Below are 9,759 nucleotides of genomic sequence, written 5' to 3' on the forward strand. Positions count from 1 at the left end.
ACAGGTCCTAATACAGTTCACACAGTATGCTCACTTCCACCTGTACCCAAAGACCTGTGTTTAAAGACAGTGTCACTGATTCTGGAGATCTCATCTCTGCTTCAATGTACAGGCAGACCATAAGAATGCTAAGCAATGATTCTGTTGTCTGGACTGCTCAGGAGAGGTGATGTTTTATTGTCTCGTCGAAATCTCCAATGTCATCACTGTTTGCTATTTACCGTAAAAGTTTGCCATCCAAAAATGCATGAACAGCAGGTTGAAGGGGTTGCAGGCATACAGGAAGAGGCCAAGGAAGAAAAAGGCAACATAGATAATCAATATCCACTATCTCTGCAGGTTGTCAGGTCAGGACTGATGTTCTGCATCCTAGAGTTTTAAAAGAGGTAGCTACAGAGATGGCGGATGCATTGGCTTTGATCACCTAGAATTCCCTAGATTCTAGAGCAGTCCCCATGGATTGGAAGATTACAAACACCACCCTGCTATTCAAGAAAGGAGGGAGAGAGAAAATGGGGAATTATAGGCCAGTTAGCCTGACATCGGTAGTAAGGAAAATGCTAGAATCTATATTAGGTGCATGGTAACAGGATACTTAGAAAATTATAACATGGTTAAGCTGGGTGAACACGGATTTATGAAAGGGTCATCCTGTTTGACAAGTATGTTGAGTTTTTTTGAGGTTGTAAGCAGCAGGGTAGATAAGGGGAAAACAGTGGATGCAGTACATTTGGATTTTCAAAAAAGTATTCGATAAGGTGGCACACGAGAGGTTTGACACAAAATTAGGGAACATGGAATTTGGGGTAATATATTAGGTTGTATTGCGGATTGGTTAATGGATAGAAAACAGAATAGGAATAAATGGGTCATTTTCGGATTGGTAGGGTGTAACTACTGGGAAATCAGACCTTCACTACCTTTGAAAACGTATCTCTTGACTCATATAAACGACTTGCTCTAGAACTTTGAAGATTATGAGCTCAGAGTTTGACAAATCAATACTAAACAGGAAGCCACCAGATTATTAGGTAGATACAGTTTGGAAAAAAAGACCTGCAAGTGTCTCTCACTGTGGTTTACAAAATTGACCTATTTAATGATTAACATTCTAAAAAATAAGCTTTTCATGCTGAAATAACACTTTCACTCCAGTGTGTATCAAGTAATGATACTTCCAGGAATACGTTTGGCCAGACTTGATCAACCTAGAATTTGGACTGCGGGAACTTGTGCTTTTGTATTTTTGATCATCTCGTTCCTAGTTTCTCCACCATGTTGATAGCTCTGCAGAAGTGATAGGTGTAACTGTGATGGCAATGAATTTACACGTGTTAAACGAACCTCAGTGAGTTTGTTTTTTACAATGGTTTATAGATAACTGTATTCCAGGGAAAATGTTGTCACTGAGACCGCCCTCAATGCAGCCCAGTCTCAGCCAGTCATGGATGAGCTGGACGTACAGCCAACAAAATCGGAACTCAGTGATGCCATTGATTCTCTAGCCAGCGGAAAAGCCCCTGGGAAGGACGGCATTACCCCTGAAATAATCAAGAGTGCCAACCCTGCTATACTTTCAGCACTGTACGAACTGCTTTGCCTGTGCTGGGATGAGGGAGCAGTACCTCAGGACATGCGTGATGCCAATATCAGCACCCTCTATAAAAACAAAGGTGACCGCGGTGACTGCAACAATTACCGTGGAATCTCCCTGCTCAGCATAGTGGGGAAAGTCTTCGCTTGAGTCGCTTCAAACAGGCTCCAGAAGCTGGCTGAGCGTGTATACCCTGAGGCACAGTGTGGCTTTCGAGCAGAGAGATCCACCATTGACATGCTGTTCTCCCTTCGCCAGATACAGGAGATGCCGTGAACAACAGATGCCCCTCTACGTTGCTTTCATTGATCTCACCAAAGCCTTTGACCTCGTCAGCAGACGTGGTCTCTTCAGACTACTAGAAAAGATCAGATGTCCACCAAAGCTACTAAGTATCATCACCTCATTCCATGACAATATGAAAGGCACAATTCAGCATAGCGGCGCCTCATCAGACCCCTTCCCTATCCTGAGTGGCGTGAAACAGAGCTGTGTTCTCGCACCTACACTGTTTGGGATCTTCTTCTCCCTGCTGCTCTCACATGTGTTCAAGTCTTTAGAAGAAGGAATGTTCCTCCACACAAGATCAGATGGCAGGTTGTTCAACCTTGCCCGTCTAAGATCGAAGATCAAAGTACAGAAGGTCCTCACCTGGGAACTCCTCTTTGTTGATGATGCTGCATTAACATCTCACACTCAAGAGTGTCTGCAGAGACTCATCAACAGGATTGTGGCTGCCTGCAATGAATTTGGCCTAACCATCAGCCTCAAGAAAACGAACATCATGGGACAGGACAGCAGAAATGCTACATCCATCAATATTGGCGACCACGCTCTGGAAGTGGTTCAAGAGTTCACCTACCTAGGCTCAACTATCACCAGTAACCTGTTTCTCGATGCAGAAATCAACAAGCGCATGAGAAAGGCTTCCACTGTTATGTCCAGACTGGCCAAGAGACTGTGGGAAAATGGCGCACTGACACGGAACACAAAAGTCCGAGTGTATCAAGCCTGTGTCCTCAGTGCCTTGCTCTACGGTAGCATGACCTGGACAACGTATGTCAGCCAAGAGCGACGTCTCAATTCATTCCATCTTCGCTGCCTCCGGAGAATTCTTGGCATCAGGGGACAGGACCGTATCTCCACCACAGAAGTCCTCGAGGTGGCCAACATCCCCAGCATATACACCCGACTGAGCCAGCGGCGCTTAAGCTGGCTTGGTCATGTGAGCCGCATGGAAGATGGCAGGATCCCCAAGGGCACATTGTACAGCGAGCTCGTCACTGGGATCAGACCCACCGGCTGTCCATGTCTCCGCTTTAAAGACGTCTGCAAACGTGACATGAAGTCCTGTGACATTGATCACAAGTCATGGGAGTCAGTTGCCAGTGATCGCCTGAGCTGGCGGGCAGCCATAAAGGCGGGGCTAAAGTGTGGCGAGTCGAAGAGACTTAGCAGTTGGCAGGAAAAAAAGACAGAAGCGCAATGAGAGAGCCAACTGTGTAACAGCCCCAACAACCAATTTTATCTGTAGCACCTGTGGAAGAGTCTGTCACTCTAGAATTGGCCTTTATAGCCACTCCAGGCACTGCTTCACAAACCACTGACCACCTCCAGGCGCTCACCCATTGTCTCTCGAGACAAGGAGGCCAAAGAAGAAGAAGAATAGATAAATGTACTACTTTGTGTGGTACTCAGTAATAGAGATAAGGAAAGGTTCTTTTGATCCCTGATTTGGCTGATTGCAGGTAGGGTGCTATAAAGTCGCAGTTTGGAGAGCGAGGCAGGGGACAGGTTATACAAGATTCCTACTCTTCTTGATGCTGATATCGCTGATGGAAACTGTGCATGTGTGGATGGCAGGTGAACACAGGATTGTGCTTGAGTGTGATGGCATTGTCAGCTTCAATATGAAGAATAATCACTTGGGAGAAATAGAGTCATAGAGGCATTTACAGCACAGAAGGAGACCATTCGGCCCATCGATGCCTACCAATGGAGCTATCCAGTCAGTCCCACACCCCACTCAATCCCCGTAGCCCTGCAACTCTATTTCCCTCTAGTGGCCATCCAACTTCCTCATGAAGTAATTGATTGCCTCTGCTTCCACCACCCTTGTGGGCAGCGAGTTCCAAGTCATTACCACCCGCTGCGTAAAAAAGTGCTTCCTCATATTCTCCCTGTATCTTTTGCCCAAAACTTTCAATCTGTGTCCCTAGTCCAAGTACTATTTGTTAATGGGAACAGTTTTTCCTTGTTTAACTTATCTAAGCTTGTCATAATCTTCTACAGTTCGATTAAATCTCCCCTCAATCTTCTTTGTTATAAGGAGAACAAACCCAGCTTTTCCAACTTAACCTTGTAAGTAAAATCCTTCATCCCTGGAATCATTCTAGTAAATCTCCTTTGCACCCTCTCAAGGACCCTTACATCCTTCCTAAAGTGTGGTGACCAGAACTGGACGCAATACTCCAGCTGGGCCTATTCAGAGCATTATTAAGGTTCAGTATAACTTCCCTGCTTTTGTACTCAATGCCACTATTTATGAAACCCAAGATCCCATATGCTTTAATAACCACTCTCTCATATGTCCTGCCACCTTCAACGATCAATGCACATGTACCCCCAGATCCCTCTGTTCCTGCACACAATTTAAAACTGTGCCATTAAGTATATATTGCCTCTCCCTATCCTTTCTGCCAAAATACATCACCTCCCACTCCTCTGCACTAAATTCTATCATCCACCTGTCCACCCATTCCGGTAGCCTATCTATGTCCTCTTGCAGACAGTTCATATCATCCTCACTGTTTCTTGCACCAAATTTGAGGATTTACTCTGTATTCCAAGATCCAAGTAATTTATATATAGCAAAAAAGCAGTGGTCCCTGCACTGACACTTGGGGAACACAACTGTCCACCATCCTCCAGTCTGAAAAGCAACCATTTACTACGACTCACTGTTTTCTGTCCTTAAGCCAATTTTTTTATCCAATTGGACACTGACCCTCCTATACCATGAGCTTCAATTTTGTTAATCACCCTTTTATGTAGTACCTTATCAAATGCTTTCTTAAAATCCATATAAACAACATCCACCGCATTTCCTTCATCAACCTTCTTTCTTACTTCATCAAAAAATTCAATTAGATTAGTCAAGCACGATCTGCCTTTTATAAATCCATGCTGGCTCTCCTTAATCAATTCAAACCTCTCTAAGTGTCTGTTGATAATTTCCCTGATTATTATTTCTAAAACCTTCTGCACAACTGATGTTAAACTAACTGGCTTGTAGTTGCTCGGACTGTCCTAACACCCTTTCTTGAATAAGGATGTCACATTTGCCACTCTCCAATCCTCTGGCACCTCCCTAGATCCAGGAAAGATTGGAAGATTATGCAAGCGCTTCCACTATCCCCATCCCCACTTTCTTTCGCAACCTGGGATGCAAGCCATCCAGACCAGATGACTTATCTACCCGAAGCATAGCCAGCCTTTGAAGTACCTCTCCTCTCTCAATTTTTATCCTATCCATTGCCTCTACTCTCTCTGCTTCTACTGATATTTTGTCAAATTCTATTTCCTTAGCGAACACTGATACTATGTACTTATAGCACTGTGCCTCTAAGCATGTATTACCCACTTTGTCCCTAATAGGCCTCACTCCACCTCTTACTACTTGATTACTATTTACATGCCAGTAGAAGGTCTTTGGGTTCCCTTTTATTTTGGCTGCCATTCTGTTCTCATGTTCTCTCTTTGCCAGTCTTATTTTCCTCTTCACCTCCTCTCTCAACTAATATATGGCCGGGTTCTCACTTGATGAGTTCACCTGACATGTATCATACTCCCTCATTTTTTGTTTCATTATAATCTCTATCACCCTCAAATTCCAAGGAGCCTTGGTTTTGGTTCCCCTAGCTTTCGCCCTTGTTGGAATGTACCTAGCCTGTACCTGAAGCATCTTTTCCTTAAAGATAACCCATTGTTTTAATACAGCTCTTCCTGTCAGTCTTTAGTTACATTTTACCCTTGCTAGATCCCTTCTCATCGCATTGAAATTAGCCCTCATCCAATCTAGACATTCTATCTTATTTTGTTCCTTGTTTTTCTGCATTACTAATCTAAACCTTATGATACAATGATCACTGTTACCCAGGTGCTCCCCCACAGACACTTGGTCCACTTGGCCCACCTCATTTTCCCAGCATCAGATCCAGCAGTGCCACTTTTCTAGTTGGGCTGAGAACATACTGACCAAGGAAATTGTCCTGAACAAATTTCAGAAATCCCCCCCCCACTTCCTCTTTAACACTATGCCAATTGATAGTTGGGTAATTAAAATCCCCACTATCACCACTCTACAGTTCTTGCACACCTCTGTGAATTCCCTGCAGATTTGCTCCTCTATCTCTCTCTCACTATTTGGAAGCCCATAGATACCTCTATTAATGTGATGATACCCTTTTTGCCCCTCAACTCTAAACAAAATAGGTAGGATTGCCAGCCCTCGCAGATTGTCCTGGAGTTTTCAGGACACGGATGAGAGCAACCCAGGAGAAAAAGCATAGAGGCAATAAAACATTGTTTACTTTTTTTGTTTACTCGCTATTTCAGAAAGAAGGCTGATGGACTCAAGAGTCAAGAAGCATCCAATCGGGCAATGAAGAATCTACTCACATTCTGATGGGCATGGCAAGATGGTGCACAGCAAGGATGGAGGAGGTTAGGTGCCCAATGGCAGGGGTGTAGGGGCAGGGCAGTTGGAGGCAGGAAATCATGTGATGGCACCTCCTAGAAATATGTCTGATCAGAGTTGGCCACTGGAGTACTGGAACTGGAACTCACTGCCCAGCATGAGACGGAGTAAATAGGAGAGAAAAGTGGGGAGTGAATAGAAACTCCATGAATGGGAACTGTATTTAGAAAGAATTAATGAACTTCAACAGATACATAGACTGGGAGTTATACTTACAAAAGGCAAAGGTTATTGAACACTTTGTTGAACATGTCAACATCTAGAGCCTATAGAGATTATATACTAATGATCTCCCATGGTGTTGCAAGAAGAAAGTCAAGACGATGTGCAATCTTTGGAGAAATGGGGAAATAATTCCTGTGTTTGTATTAATGGTACTGTCTATGGAAGCTTGTCACACTATCATTACAACCTCCCACCAGTGGTGGCATTGAAGTGCCTCCACTGTAGTGAGAATATAATTACAGCACGACAAGCTTATATCTTAGTTTTTATCATAAATGTGGAAGGAGGAATTTAAAATGGAAAGACTTATCAGGAAATGCGAACAGATGTAAGTTTTTTTTCATATATTGTAGATTTTGCAAATGTTAAAGCAGAGAAAGTCATTTTAATTCCTATCTTGGGTGTCTTTTTTTTCTAAATCTTGGACTTGTGATATAAAGTTGAATGAAACATTGGAGGACGGACTAATCATGATAATTTAAACAAATATATTTTTTGAAGCCTATTGACCCAGTTCCTATTGTCATTCCAATATCTGGTTGTGCAACCTTTTGCTCAGCACCATTTGATTGTCTTGTCTGCCAGTTGGCAGGAAAATCAGCAATACAGGGCCCCTGATAAAAGACACATTTACTGAAGATAAGTTGGTTAAAGACTGCACCTGCCATCATTGCGTGGCTATGTCCTGGGGTCATCATTACAGGGTTTTAGGGATGAACATTTGGATTGATCTAGACTTTAAATTCAAAATTGGGTTAGGAAGTCAGCCTCCCCCACTGGGGAAATCACAGACGAATTTGCTTCCCTCATGAGCCATCGGAGTAATGGAAGGCTCAGACTGAAATACACCCTCCCTTGACCCTCCCCCCCCTCGCCCCCCCTCAAACAAGGTGACCATAGGAAGTGATCCCCTGTATTTACAATCCTAAACCATCAACAAAAGAAGTATATAGACCTATCAGATGACCACTGAAATGGATAATTGATGAACACCATGATTATTAATTCTTTAAAAAGAACAAACAACATTTCTGACACGATTTCCACTCCAGCTGCTGACAACAGGAGCCTGTAACGCATCTGAAATGATTTTCAAATCAACGTGTTCACAAGTAAAGAATGAGCAGACAAGTAAAGCTTGTGCGACACGAAGAAGATCTTTAGAACAGGAGGGAGGACAGGGATTGTCTATGCTTGCGTTGTAACAATTATTATGTGAAGTAATAATTTACCTGATGGCTTTTCATGCAAGATTGCAGTGGAAGGGGTGACGACAGTATTGATGTCAGCAACAGAAGTGTCTTCCTTTTGGTTAGTGCAACATCGTCAGCTATGATGTCACCATCAAGAGAAAGATTGACTTCCAACCCCACGGCCAAACCTTTCAAATGGTCTCGTTGCTTTTGCTGGGAGGGAGGTGTAGGTTTTTGCTGTTTCCTGCATCTGTATCCTGGCCATGAAATGTCCTATTTCTAGTTACTTCCTGTCTGCTGATCAGTTGTAATGTTGTTACAATAGGAAGGCAAAACAACTGAAGTAACTAATTTCTATCTCGTCATGCAACTTTAGCTCAGCATGATTACTTTAACTGCAACTACACATTGGATCATCATGAACACCAGTGCAAATGGCACTTGCCTCTCTTCATTTTCTCATTATCACTTTCCCAGTACTTTCCTGAACAGTCCTCTCCAATCGAACCATTTGTGCGAGCTAAAATGTTAATTGTAGAGTAGTAAAATTACAATTACGATAACAGGGTAGTAATTGGTATGTATCGTGCCCACTTTTTGGCATAGAATGGGCACAATGCATACCCATATAGCGGTGGGACAGCCTGTACGCAATCTGTAGAACTGCTGCCCCAACTCCGCAGGAATCATGAAATCTCCCCACATCCCACACCACCCACCATAGTTCACACCAACCTCAGTATTCCAGGCCTTAACTGAAGCAGGTGGCCCAAAATTGAAGTCTTCGCTTGGGCAAGCTGTCTGTGGAGGCAAGACCACAGAATGGTCAAAACTTGCGCGTTAAAGCCATTCATTGTATGTGAATCTCTATGAGATGTTTCTCAGTCACTGTGAAAATACCAGTCTTTCCTTCTTTTAAATTATGTGTCAGCATGTGTAATTTTAAAAAACTTTATCTCCATTTTAATTTTCTAATGATGCAAATAACATTTTAATTTCCTAGATGGCTCAGTGTGGCACTGAGATGTAGGGACCAGGAAGATTTTCAGGTTTGTTTCCTGTTCTCAATTATCTGACCTCAACTGGGGCACATCAGTTGACCTCAGTTCAACAGGCTCAGGCTTGGTCTTGGGACAGTAAAAAATAATCTGTATTCCTGCCTCTGATTATCTCGGCTGAAGCATTTGCAACAATCGTCAGCTAGAAGTGCCGAGTTGATGATCCATCTCGGCCTCCTCCTGAGGTCCCCAGCATCACAGATGCCAGTCTTCAGCAAATTCAATTCACTCCGCATGATATCAAGAAACGACTGAAGGCACGGGATACTGCAAAGGCTATGGGCCCTGACAACATTTCAGCAATAGTACTGAAAACCTGTGCTTCAGAACTTGCCGCGCCCCAAGCCAAGCTGTTCCAGTACAGCTACAACATTGGTATCTACCCGGCAATGAGCTCCTGACCTCATTACAGCCTTGGTTCAAACATAGACAAAACAGCTGAACTCCAGAGGTGAGGTGAGAGTGACTGCCCTTGACATCAAGGCAGCATTTGACCGAGTATAGCATCAAGGAGCCCTAGCAAAACTGGAGTCAACGGGAATCAGGGGGAAAACTCTCTGCTAGTTGGAGTCACACCTAGCGCAAAGGGAGATGGTTGTGGTTGTTGGAGGTCAATCATCTGTGCTCCAGGACATCACTGCAGGAGTTCCTCAGGGTAGTGTCCTAGGCCCAACCATCTTCAGCTGCTTTATCAATGACCTTCCTTCAATCATAAGGTCAGAAGTGGGGATGTTCGCTGATGATTGCACAATGTTCAGCACCATTCGTGACTCCTCAGATACTGAAGCAGTCAGTGTAGAAATGCAGCAAGACCTGGACAATATCCAGGCTTGGGCTGATAAGTGGCAAGTAACATTCACCCCGCTCAAGTGCCAGGCAATGACCATCTCCAACAAGAGAGAATCTAACCATCTCCCCTTGTCGTTCAAT

The 9,759-nt window shown here is 43.7% G+C and overlaps 1 protein-coding gene across 1 annotated transcript in view; it reads right to left on the reverse strand.

The window, feature by feature from the left end:
• Positions 1-7,897, reverse strand: part of c42h10orf71 (chromosome 42 C10orf71 homolog) — a 74,130-nt gene extending 66,233 nt beyond the window's left edge. The window contains exon 1 of the mRNA XM_068020332.1: positions 7,811-7,897. The gene's annotated coding sequence lies outside the window, so the exon portion shown is untranslated. The remainder of the gene's footprint in view (positions 1-7,810) is intronic.
• Positions 7,898-9,759: the final 1,862 nt, after the last annotated feature.

This window comes from Heterodontus francisci, chromosome 42 (assembly GCF_036365525.1).
Source record: "Heterodontus francisci isolate sHetFra1 chromosome 42, sHetFra1.hap1, whole genome shotgun sequence".
NCBI classification, from domain to species: Eukaryota; Metazoa; Chordata; class Chondrichthyes; order Heterodontiformes; family Heterodontidae; genus Heterodontus; species Heterodontus francisci.